Raw genomic sequence first — 12,375 nt, 5'->3', positions numbered from 1 at the left:
GTCAGAGCCTCAATTTTTTTCCAGATTTACGAGCTGAATTCGTCAAAACAGAAACAGTTTCTTTAGGTTTTGGTTTTTTGAAAAAAATATTATTGTTATTTCTTTTCAAATATTTATCTGTCACATGTCAATTTTCTACAGAATACCATGTTCCTCAAAGAATCACACTATAGTAAAATAGCCTTCTGCACTTCAAATAAATTGCAGCTTTGAATGTAAGAATTATTATTCAAGGTAATTGTGCCTTGCTGTTTTTCTTTTTGCTGGCTTCTACTGCTCACAAATACACCGAGGAGTAATGTTTAAATATTTTCCAGTTGTTTTGCGAGCTCATTTTTTCCATCACTCTGAGCAGTTAATTTTTCTTTCTGCTTTTGAGGGCTGTTCAGTAATCATTCATAGCCAAAGATTCTGACAGGTTGCTTTCACTCTCTCTGAGTTGATCCATCAATTTGATCCATCTGTTTCAACTGATTGATATTGTGCAACACAGCTTTCTACACAATATTATATGGAATTTTACTAGATCATTCCTGAGTCTTTTTAGGACACTGCTCTTCTTGGAGAGGGCAAAAAAAAATCCATCTTTACATTAGTAATAAGGAATAGAATCACAAGCAGACTAACTTGCCTTACAGAGCACAGGAAGCCCTCACTATCAGCTTTCTGCTAACGTTAGATAATTAATACTGCAGAAGATGCCCCCTGTGACACACCAGGTGCTCAAAGGCCACAAGGAAGTCTCTGTGGACTGAACTCACACATGACAGCTAAGGAAATAGATTTACCCAGTGTCTCAACAGGGGAGGAGAAAGAGGTATCTATACATAACTTTTCCCTTTACTAAGGTGCAGATGAGATAAAAAAAAGAGTCAGTGCTTCTGCATGATGTTACCAGAAACAAAAACAAAACACGTGAAGCCACAAGAGTGACGACAGCAGATATGGCTGTCAGGTGGGGACTGAACTTTAATCTCCATATTGACCAGGTTATAATTCTCATTCCTGGATGATGAACTGCACCTGTTGGGCTTGAGGCTCTGAAAAGTTAGAAAGAAGGAGGACATGTTCTGCATCTGATTGGTACTGACATCAAAGGTTTTTCACTTTCTGGTCACCTTTGAAAATGTAACCTTAATAAACAGTGGGTTCAGTTCACTTCCCTGGGTAAAAATGCTTTCAAAATTAGAAACATTATTATAGTGGTTGTGATTTTAAATTCTAGGACAGGCCAAGAGCCACAGAGATTTGAGAAAAAGCCCTGCCTTTTATCTTTAAACATAGATTGCATAATTGAAGTATCTTCATTTACCCATACATCTGAGTATTTTGCTGATTAAACAGCACAAATCTACTGATGATATCCAAGATTCTTCATTTTTAGAAGGCATCTGAGAGGAAAGGACCTTTTACCCTCTGTCTGAGTTCTTTTCTAAACTCAGTATACCAGCCTAGATTAACATACAACTAACAGGAATGAACAATATTTTTAATATCTTTTAATCTATTTTAAAACTAAGGTAATATACATTATTGCATGAAATAATTGTATCCTTACTTGTATGGGACAATATATGGGACAATACTGTGGTGCATAAAAATACTACATATTTCCCTATCACAGGAACAAGAAATCTAAAATATGCTGTCAAATCTAAAATTTTTGCAATGTATTTTAATATATTTTTGTAAGAAAAGCATTTTCTGTACTTCATGAATTTTTATTTTATTTTATTTTATTTCACTTCTTTGATTTTGTGTTTCTATGATTCTGTTATTATCAGTTTGGATTTCAAAAAAATTATCAGTCTTCTAAATAGCATGAGATTTTTTTTGTTGTTATTGTATTTCTGAAGAAGGAAATGTGTCTCCTAAAAGCCAAATTAGTAAAAGATACATGTTTGCAAAGGAAGTTCAGTTTTGATGAATTATACACTTGATGGAATATAAATCATCATGAGAGAAGTGTATTTATTCAGTATAGTAACTTGTCTCTATTATTTCACACAGCAAATGGGAATCCTACTGTAAACATCTTACATGTGAATGGTTATTTCCTATACAGATACACACTTCCATACATTGATTAATACAGACTTCTGACTAAATCAAGGGTGTTCCAAATCTAAAGATTTGGTTAAAAATTATTTCCAATATTACTACATTTTTTCAATAAAATCTGTTATTTTTTAATTCCACCACACAGTCTGAAAGAATGGCACTGGAAATAAGCATGCTACCCCTTGCTGGCCCTGCCTCCACATTTCATGATGTCCCAGGGGCTAGACTGACATTGTAAAGGATTCTGTATAGAGCTTCTGTTTTGGGGTCTGCAGGTTTGAAAATCAGTCCATGACATCTGTGGACAACATGCCTCTCAGGATAATAGTGAGTTGCAGACAGTTGCCACTTAAAACTCCTTTATTTAAAGATTTCAGTGAAGATAGAGCATTTTCTCTTATGCTTGTGCATGACTGTCCAATTGTCTCTGCTATCAAAAACGTAGTGATTCATTATGCTGATCATTCAAATGAAACCAAACCTCATTTAACACTTAGATAAGGTATAAGCTTCAAAGATAGGTTAAGGTTTATCTTTCAATAGCAGCTGGAGCTCAGAAAAGGAAAAAAAAAAAGGCAACATCCTGTTGTTCAAATAGTATTCAGATGTTATTTAGTAACAGAAAGAAAACTATCAGAAGTTAATTTTTTTTTAATTCTTTGCAAACGTGCTTAGTCAAGGTAAATAAAATATCTAACTATTTATTTTGTTGTCAAGTGTGAAGATTCTTACTTAGATTTTTTGGCATATACTTCCAACACATCATCATGCCAATTATGGCATATTTTAATGAAAAAGGAAGAGACACATAACACTAAGAGTCACTTTATCTGCAAGAATAAATAGGTCATTGAATGAACTCCATTGAATTGGTCAAGAATGAACTCCATCATGACCATAATGGAGTTATGTTCATCTATCTGATATGAGGACTGGGCTCTATTCTGAAGCTGCCTCTTTGTTGTCATCTGATGTTTTCAGCAGCTATTTCTCTGTTGACTGCTCCACATTTTGCTTTCTATTCCTTGACCTTTCACCACTTTTTGCCTTTATCTAGTACCTCTGTTTAATTTTTCTTTGCCACAATTGCATCTAAAGAATTTTATTTTCTGATGTTGCTCTTTCATTTCTTCCTATTTTCTGTTTCAGCACATTACCCATACCACACACTATCTCACTGTTATCTTTACTTCCAGAATTTTGCTAAGTCTTGCATTAGTGCTATACTGCCGAAATCTCCTCATTTCCCTGTTCACTAAGCCCTTGTAATCCATTATCCTCTCCGGAATTCCTCTGCTAGGACAACCTAGCAGATTCTTATCATATACCACTTCAGCTCCTTAAAGTGCTCACTTTTGTGGTACTAAACCATGCATAACCTCAGAGTGCTTTACTGTGGGGCTTCCTGAAACATCCCTCTGCCCGTTTCCTAAACTCATGAGGCAATATTTGTGCCCTGTTTCCTAGTGTAGAGTAGACTTCAGGCCTATAATATTCAGATGTTAAATTCAGGTAAGATGAATTCCGCTCTAACAGTAAGGATTTGGTGGACAGATAACATGCATATAGTTGTGACCACTTCAGGATTGTGGTTAATGTGTAGAGGTGGGCAAAAAGAAAAGTAACATAATGAAGGAAGAGAATGGAGAACAGTGTTAAAATATTATATCAGTACTGTAGTAATGCAAGCAATTATATGTTCTCAACAACAACAATAAAAATAATAGAAAGCAAACAAAGCTATTATTCAGATCCAGTGGTTCCAGTTCAATGAACATGTGGTGGAAGCTAAGAAGGATCAGAGAAATACAAGAGCCACACCATCTCTTATCTGAGAGAGACTGAAGAGGCTCTAACTGTGTGCTTTCAAGAGGAGATAAGAACTAAGATAAAGGCACACAAACCAATTAGAAATACAGAGAAAGATGAAAATGAGGGTCTACTCTTCTTGCAGTACTAAAAGACATTTGGAGGGTGCCTGTGTGTGAAATCCATTCCTAAAACAGTGCCAGCCAAATGTATTTTTATCTCCTTGGCTACCAAGGGCACTTGTATGGTGGCTGGAAATCATATATGGATTTTATAGGAGATTTGCAGCCATCTCAGCTAGCAACTGAAGCTCAAACATGACAATTTACTGTGGATGATAGTATACTAGATGCAAAGGCCTTTAATCTTGCATTCAATGAACTTGAAAGTTGGCATTTTATCTGAATGTAAACCTAATCTAACTAAACAAAACCAAAGAATAAGCATGACCCACAAGCAGCTTTTGAGATCTCTGGTTTAGATATATTTATCAATGTATCTCCTGGTTTTCTTTACCTCCTGGAAGTCCTATTCTGGTTGGATTGGAAGTAGTGTTTTTCAAAGACATAAAAGAAGACTTCTCTTGATTGAGCTGGTGATCTGAATACCACCTAAAGATACTGAAGCAGGCAGATAAAACAATGCAAGAATACAGGAAGGATGTAATTTATGTATTTGCAAACTTGAACACCTTAAATAATTGCATACCCTAGAGGATCTTTCTCTGGTTTCCAGTTGCCACATCAAAAGTTTAAGAACCACTTGTTGATAAAATAGCTGCCATTATTGAGGAACACAAGGAAACACAGCATTTGCTACTCATCTGATTAAACATTTAGATCTCTACACGGTATAATGCAAATATAAACACTTTGATTACCTGCAGTCACCTACATCACAGATAACAGTTTTGAAATTATCCAAATTGTCATGCTTAAGCATGTGAACTAAGAATTTCCCTTCAGAGGAAGGTAATTCTATAGCTCCTTCTGATAGTTTCCAGCATACCTCTCTGAATCACCTTACATTGCTGGGGAAAGAGTGTAGCTGTTTCTGTAAGTCTACTTCATACTCTATAAAAACCCATCTTTCAGTCTAAATAGTAATTCATAAGTCCTGATTCTAGTGGGGCTGGGAAATAAATTTAAAAGATTCACCTATGTCCTCACATAGAATTTTCTCTTAACAGGCTTACATAGGTAGACATTTGTTTTTCTGTACCTTAAGTGAAATAATTCCTGATGCACTCAAAAGTGGACAATGTAGACTGAGTGAGAACGTGGAGCGAAGTTACTCGTTGATGGATTGCAGAGTTTAAAGAAGGTAAATATTAGAATGTAAAGCTTCTCCAAGTCTTTGGAACAGAAGTTGTGCTAAAATTTTCAAATTAGCATTTTTATTATTCAGTTTCATGGGATTATATCAAGCCTAATGTTGAATTTCAGTTACCTGAGATTTATGTTGGGAAAGTGCTTTAAATTCTCCCACAATTTTACGCTTTGGTAAAAATATTATTCTGAGGTGAATTTACATATGGGCTTACCAGCTCTTAGGACAACCTGGTGCTGGAATTCTCAGGCTTTAATCACTGCTGACGGACATCCAACTCAGCCAAAGCACAGAAGTAGGATTAGATTAAACCACCAAATTATCAGCAGTCAAACAGTCTAGAAACAGGTTATTTTTTATGGGATTTTCCCCCTATTTCTTTAAAGTTTGGGTCCATAGAGAGAAGGTGATGATGGTTAGGAAAGAGTAGGTCCAGAAAGCTAGAAGGTGTATTATCTTTGGATGACTACTTGGAAGAAGCTACACATTTGAAAAAGTAGACTATAACAGGAAAAATGTCTGAGGAGTGGAAATATGGTATTCAAGTAGGGATGGAACACAGAATTTAGGAGAGTGAATGTGATGCTCAAATATTCACACACCTAAAGATGCCCAGAAATGCAGATAGTAACTTGCCTGAAGAGAAATTCAGACACCCCTTGCTACAGAAAGACTGCTTTAACAAACAGATTTGCTGTAGTGGAGAATATGAAAGACGCAAACAGAAAGTGCCTGGCAAAAACCAGAAATTAAACTAGTTACAGGGGAAAAGCGTGATGAGGACAGTTGGGTTTGTTTGTACTTTAAAAATGAGCTCACACATAAAATGGGCCAAGGATAATTTTCTGGGTCAGAGTCAAAGGCACAGTCCATGTCCATCAAGTGGGCTGTCATAGCACAGTCCATGTCCATCGAGTTAAATCCTCTCATTGACATGAGACGCTCACACGCAAAATGTGTACTGGAAATGATTCCTGACAGGAGAGAAGTCTGAAATAGTGCCTGGGCACTAAACCCAGCTATTGACTCTGCCATTTAGCTGTGAGAAAAAGTAAGGCTCAATTGACATTGTTTTGTTTAGTTTCCTAGTGTAGGTGTAGCCTGGGAGAGTAGAGTCCAAGGAGACATGAAGATAATATAGAGAGAACTGCAATGGAATGCCATGACCTAAGGACCAAAGAAAAGCAGGGAGAAGACATGCTGGAATTCCTCTCAAACCTAGGAGAGGTTGGAAATAAAAATCTGGGAAGCAGCTTACCTAGAATTAGTCAATAAGTCATCAAATCAGCACATTTTGTCATCAAAGTATAGGCAGTGAACAAAAGTATGCAATGCTAGACAAAAGTAAGGACACAAGACATGAATCTGAGGAAACCTGGAAAACTTTCTATTAATTTTTATGTAACAAAATGGAAAGCAATGATTCTGCTGGTTTCATACTGAACAGGTCTACTTAGTTCAGTTTAGGGAATACAGTCAAGAAAGCGTTATTTCCACTCATTCTTCTAGTGCAATTACAGAGACTTTTAATTTCAAAGGAGGAGAATAAAGACTTGAAAAGGGAAGGACAATAGGTAGATTATTAATTTCTAGGAATCAGAGAAATGTTCAGCCAACAATGAGCATTTATGAAAAGAGAATATTGTTAGGGGGGAAATATCAGATTAAGAGACTGATCTACAGCACATGGAAGTAGAATGTAATTTCTTTAGAGCAATACTACTCCAGAATTTCAATATTAAATAAGAAAGCTAAACTTGAAATTTAGAGCTCCCAGCCTAACTGAATAAATCACATCAGAAATATCAGAAAATACTGTTAAAATAAACAGAATGTTAACAATGACTAAGAAAAGGAGAAGCAAAAATTTCTGTCTTGGAAGATTGAGGGAGTTGTGTCAAAATTCCACAGGGAATGTATGATTGCTGCAAGGAAAAAACAGAAAGCAAAGGAAGAGTAGGAAGAAAGTAGTTGACAGAAAGCTACTGTTAAGCTTGATCTGAAAATTAAATTGGCATTAAACTCAATTCTCTAGCAAAGCTTGGGGCACACACAGTGGCAGAACTGCTGTGATGCTTTCTAGTGATAAAGAGAGGTACTTCACAATGACATTGCCATCAGAGATGGGGAGCAACCCAGCACAAAGAGCAAACCTAAAAGTGAGACTGAATCCTATCACATCTCTCTGTGGATCTAGGCTATAGTCAACATGGAAGAGATCAGAAAGTGGCCTGGGAAGGAACTCAATTAACTTAAGAATTCAAATATTAGGAATCAGTTTCTGTAGTAAAAAGGGAAAGGTCATTCATTCAGGAGCAGATAGGAGGAACTGAAAGTATTGTACTGGTGGCATATTATGCACTAGAATATAACAGTAATTACTGTTTATTTTCCTTGATACTTCTGGGACTTCATGTAAAACACTCTATACACTTCTTGTTCTTTGTATTCAGCAAACATGAATTCAAACTAGATGGGAATGGAAGGAATATGCAAATCAATATGGAAGCAAAAAGTCTTTTTTCAAGAAGAGAGAAAGCAGCCTGACACTTCTACCCTGGAAATGTCTAAGAGGATGATTACTGATCCCTGTAAATCCACATAAAAAGAGAAAAGCCATATAAGCTTAAGGATGGTGTTGCTACAGGCACAAAATAAAGCAGGCAATGGTACATCAAGGCTGAAGACTGGAAATTATGCATTAGTCCACAAGCCTTTGCAGAAAAACAGTGGCATTTAAGGAACCAAACCTAAACATTTTCAGAGCCTAGTTTAATATATTTATGACCAGCATAAGAAAACACAGTTGCTTGTGACAGGAAGTAGTACTTTGATCCTAAAGATTTTGATAATCCTTCCCAATATTTTTTTTTTTTTTTTTTTTTTTTTTGCTTCAGAAATGCTGCAGAACTTAGCTAAGCAGAAATAATTAAGAGAATGATGAAAATACACATTCTCTGCTTCTTAGACTAAAACAACAGAGTTATTACAGAAAAGCTTTTCTGTTTGCGCACATTTACACCTATGGTTAAACATTATCCTGAAAGGTGAAGACACTCATTGCAACATCAGATGGTATTTTTTCTCGAACACTGATGGCCTTTTAGAAAAACAAAAAGACAAAAAAATCCTACTAACAACCTACACCAAAGATTTCAAGAATGCTTCTAAAATAAAAACTGTGGATGTCTATGGTTGACAACTATGTCGAAAAATACACATTATTGGAGTCTTATGACACTGAAATGCTCAAGTCCAGTATTGCACTTTTTATGTTTCATTATTAGATGCATGATTATATCAGGGAACACACAACCACAGGGGAAGACAGAAAAAAATATTTTCAAAGGCACCAAGAACTCAATGGAAAACAGGTGCCTAAGGGTTATTCCACCTTTACATACAAATTCCATAATTTCTGCAATTAGTGATGTACATAGGGCTACCAGTTGTATACAAAAAATGCACACAATCATAGCAATAAATCTAGGACTTCTGTCAGACCAACTGCTCTACGGTTGGATATGTCTTTTCCTTTCCCTTAAATTCTTTAGCCAAATTTTGCCTTGATGAAAGAAACTGGTTTCATTGCACCTCCAACAAAAAGAAATGCTTTTATAATGCAAAACATTATTAAAACAGAACTGTTCTCCTACAATGACTGAAACTGGTAGAAAACAGCAATTTTCAATAAGATATCTAGTTTAATGTGACAATGTTATTCTTCTAAACTATCTAATAAACCAAGTCATTCTGCCTGCTCCCAAGAACACTGCCTGCATGAAACACTGTGCTTATTAAAAATTTAATATTAATAATTAATGTAGAAGAATAATGTTTAAAATAATTTCCTTTGAACTATTTAATAAGGTCTGGAGCAAGGATTTAAAGAAAATCATTCCCATGGATTATCCCAGCTCCCTCCAGCAGGGAGGTTTAGCCACCTCTGCTGACAGTCACTCCTTGCCAGGTCCCATTTTGCCCTTTGCTATCTTTTCTTCCAAAATGCTCATAATTTTTTTTTCCCCTTCAGTGACGATTTTTATAAAGAAATTTTATTAAGAAAAACAACTTTCTGAATCACTGCTTATTAGAATACACTTGACAATCCATACCATTTTGTGGCAAGAAAAGAATTATAAGGAATAGAAAGCATTTCAATGAACTGTTCAATGACAGCAGAATTCACAAAACTTTAATATCTTTCTGGTTATAATTTGGGAAACATGATGGCAATGCAAAGAGTTTAATAAAGTGCTAAATGTTGTAAATGAATGTTGACCCTACTGTAGAAAGTAGTGACTATTCTCACATTTGCAGGGTTGTGTGTGTGTTACTCTATTATGCTGCCATTACTTATGATAATTCTTATTATTATTTTAAGGATTTATTTTCTATTGGCATATAGCTGGCTACTTATGTCAATCAAGAAATGATATTCAGGTGATGTGGGGGGAAAACATGTACATTGTGCTTCATTAGCACAGGCATAAATTCATCTGTGAAAAACTCATTATGTCAGGGACACAATTAAAAAACAGACATTCTTAAGTTATATATCTATATATATATATCTATATATATATCTATATATATATATAGAAATAGACAAACTCATAAAAGGTAATGATACAAAAGATTTTGAAAAATAATAATAATTAAAACGAGGCTGCTAGCTGTACTAAATAGGAGTGCAGAGCTAACCAATTAAAATAAGAATCACAGAGATTTTTTACAGACTCAAGTAGCCCCCATTAAATTTTAAAAAGTTGATTAAAATGTTAATTGAATGAAAATCAGTTTTTAATACTAATTACAGACTTAGAAGCTTAACTTTTAAAAAAGATTTTTTTTTTAATTAACCTTTTTAAAAATGTCTGGCCTTCTTTGGCCAAAAGCTTAATAACTTACGGATGTTCGGTGATACATTTCATTCTTTTTTCTGGGTGCATTTTAAAAGGCACTACTGAGATGCTTTTTGTTCACTAATGTATTTGAAAAACCGTGGAATAAATTAGTTTTCAGAGTTCTTAGCCACAATGGTGAAATTTTCTCAAGTATATGAAATTGCTTAGATACAAACTCCTAACATACAATTTCACTGCATGTGAAATGTGTGTCCTGTGTTGACTGGGAATTCATGTGAAACCCTGGAGAGAGGCACAGGCTTAGAACAATTGCTTCCTGGCCAGAGCAGCAGCTGCTTCCATGGAATGTCTCTGAGAAAGCAAGCAGTGTCATCAAAAACACTTTGAATCGACATTCAATTCAGCTCAACATATTTCTGCAGTTACAGACATTAAAGAAATACACAACATCAATTATTGCAGCATCAGTAAATCTGCTAAGATTTTAATTTCCTAGTGTCTTGCTACCATCCAAGTATCAATTGTGGCTTTTAACAGTAAAATAGAAGGAAGGACAATCTTAGATTGTGGTCAGTCATGACAACAAAGCAGCAAAGCCCACCTTAGAAGCTGGGTGATTGACTGGCAGCAAAGGTGCTCTGAGCCCTGCCCTGGGCTGGCTCTGCCTGAGAACAGAGCCACGATTACTGAGTTTAAGATCACCTCCATGCTCTGCAGCCCTTGCCACACAGATAGATGCCAAGCTGAGCTCAGAGGAAGGGCTCAAGGAACAAAGTACATGGGATAATATGAAGAAAGATCAAAGTAAAGACCGCATAAACTTGTTAACTTAACAGATAAAGAAGGCATTAAAAAAGAAGAAACTAAATATAAAAGTCACTGTAAAAAACTAGAGTTCATGTGTGACGTCCCCACGCAACATAAATTACAACTGAGAGGAAGTCAGCATTTGCTCGAGATCTGCAGTATAAAAATGAGCACTGCTTGAAGGCCTGTGTCACAAGAACATGTAAGAATTTCAAGTGCAGTCCTAGTATGATACATTTCATATGATTATACAAACTGGTAAAAATAGTTTTCCGAAACTAAAAATCATGTAGCAATGAGTGCAAAGAAAATTTTTTTACTGAGTAGCTAGCTGCCTGCCTTGCAAATGCTTTCATTACAGGATGGCGTTGGAAATGATTAGACAAAGGGTGATTACTTCACAGGCTTATCAGACCACTGTTAAAGGTTGTTGCTGCGGCCCCCGGTTAGGGTCACCAGTCTCCAAAGATAGGATTGAAAGAAACAGAAAAAACAGCTTATGTAAAAGACTTCTCCCTCTCGCTCCCCCCCTCTCTCTCTAAGGCATGAAATATCTTTTCTGTGGCCCTTATAAGCAGGAAGAACAATTTCAAGACTCCTCTTTGATAAGAGACATTGAAAATTAACATGCAAATTCAACTATTGTATAAGATAATTTTCTTATTTGCATCATATTAATTAGCAGATGTGCTCTTTTGAAGCAGAGAGAAAATGAACAGACCACTGCCCTCAGCCTCAGTTAACTCCACAGAGGAAAGATGTCCCCATACCATGTATGATTTGGGGTTTTTTTGGTATAAAGCAGTTAAACAGTGGGATACTCACCTCTAACTCAAACATAGACATAAATGACAGCTATTTTGTAGAAATAGCTATACAATGGAAAATATATTAATTAAAACCCTCATATTCTCTTATATTTTTGAGCTGCAATTTTAAAACTTTCTGACATTTTTATATGCACTCTGTTAACTCCAGTTGTTATTTTTCACTTTCTCTTGGAAAATGGTAGAGTAAGGACTGTAGAAAAGAAATCCGGTTCTCACTTACTTAAACATTAGAAAAAAGCTCATAATCACTGTAAAGTCCTGTGCCATTAGATATATAGCACCACTCTGCCACTTTTTCTTTATTAATTATTTCCTTTTGAATAGCAATCAGTGAATCCAGATGTTTGAACGTGAGAGATCTTAGCTGTGGCATCTGGATCCTTCACAGATTCCAAAAGTAAGTCTGTTATTGGCATTTATACTGAATCACACTCCGTGTAAGTATTTATACTGCCTTTGGCTTGCTGTGTTATTGTGCATTTATTAATAAGCCAGTGTGCTTACATTTTGACTTGGGAATACTCCGTGCACTTTGGAAGAAATCCTATCCCCATTGAAGTCAATGGGAGTTTTGCCATCAACTACAAGAGAGCCAGGATTTCATCCTTTGAGTTTTTGTTCACAGAGAGCAATACAGCTCGCCTTAGGGAGGGCCTTCAAGAACCTTTCAG

General features: G+C 35.7%; 1 long non-coding RNA gene across 1 annotated transcript; it reads left to right on the top strand.

Annotated features, from left to right (window-relative positions):
* Positions 1-6,179: 6,179 nt before the first annotated feature.
* On the top strand, positions 6,180-8,423 carry LOC137471992 (uncharacterized). Its single transcript, XR_010997950.1, has 2 exons — positions 6,180-6,600; positions 7,653-8,423. It is a non-coding gene; the product is annotated as an uncharacterized lncRNA (long non-coding RNA).
* Positions 8,424-12,375: the final 3,952 nt, after the last annotated feature.

The sequence above is a fragment of the Anomalospiza imberbis genome, chromosome 3, assembly GCF_031753505.1.
Source record: "Anomalospiza imberbis isolate Cuckoo-Finch-1a 21T00152 chromosome 3, ASM3175350v1, whole genome shotgun sequence".
NCBI lineage: Eukaryota > Metazoa > Chordata > Aves > Passeriformes > Viduidae > Anomalospiza > Anomalospiza imberbis.
The sequence above is the reverse complement of the archived record's forward strand: the minus strand, read 5'-3'. Positions and strand labels throughout refer to the sequence as shown.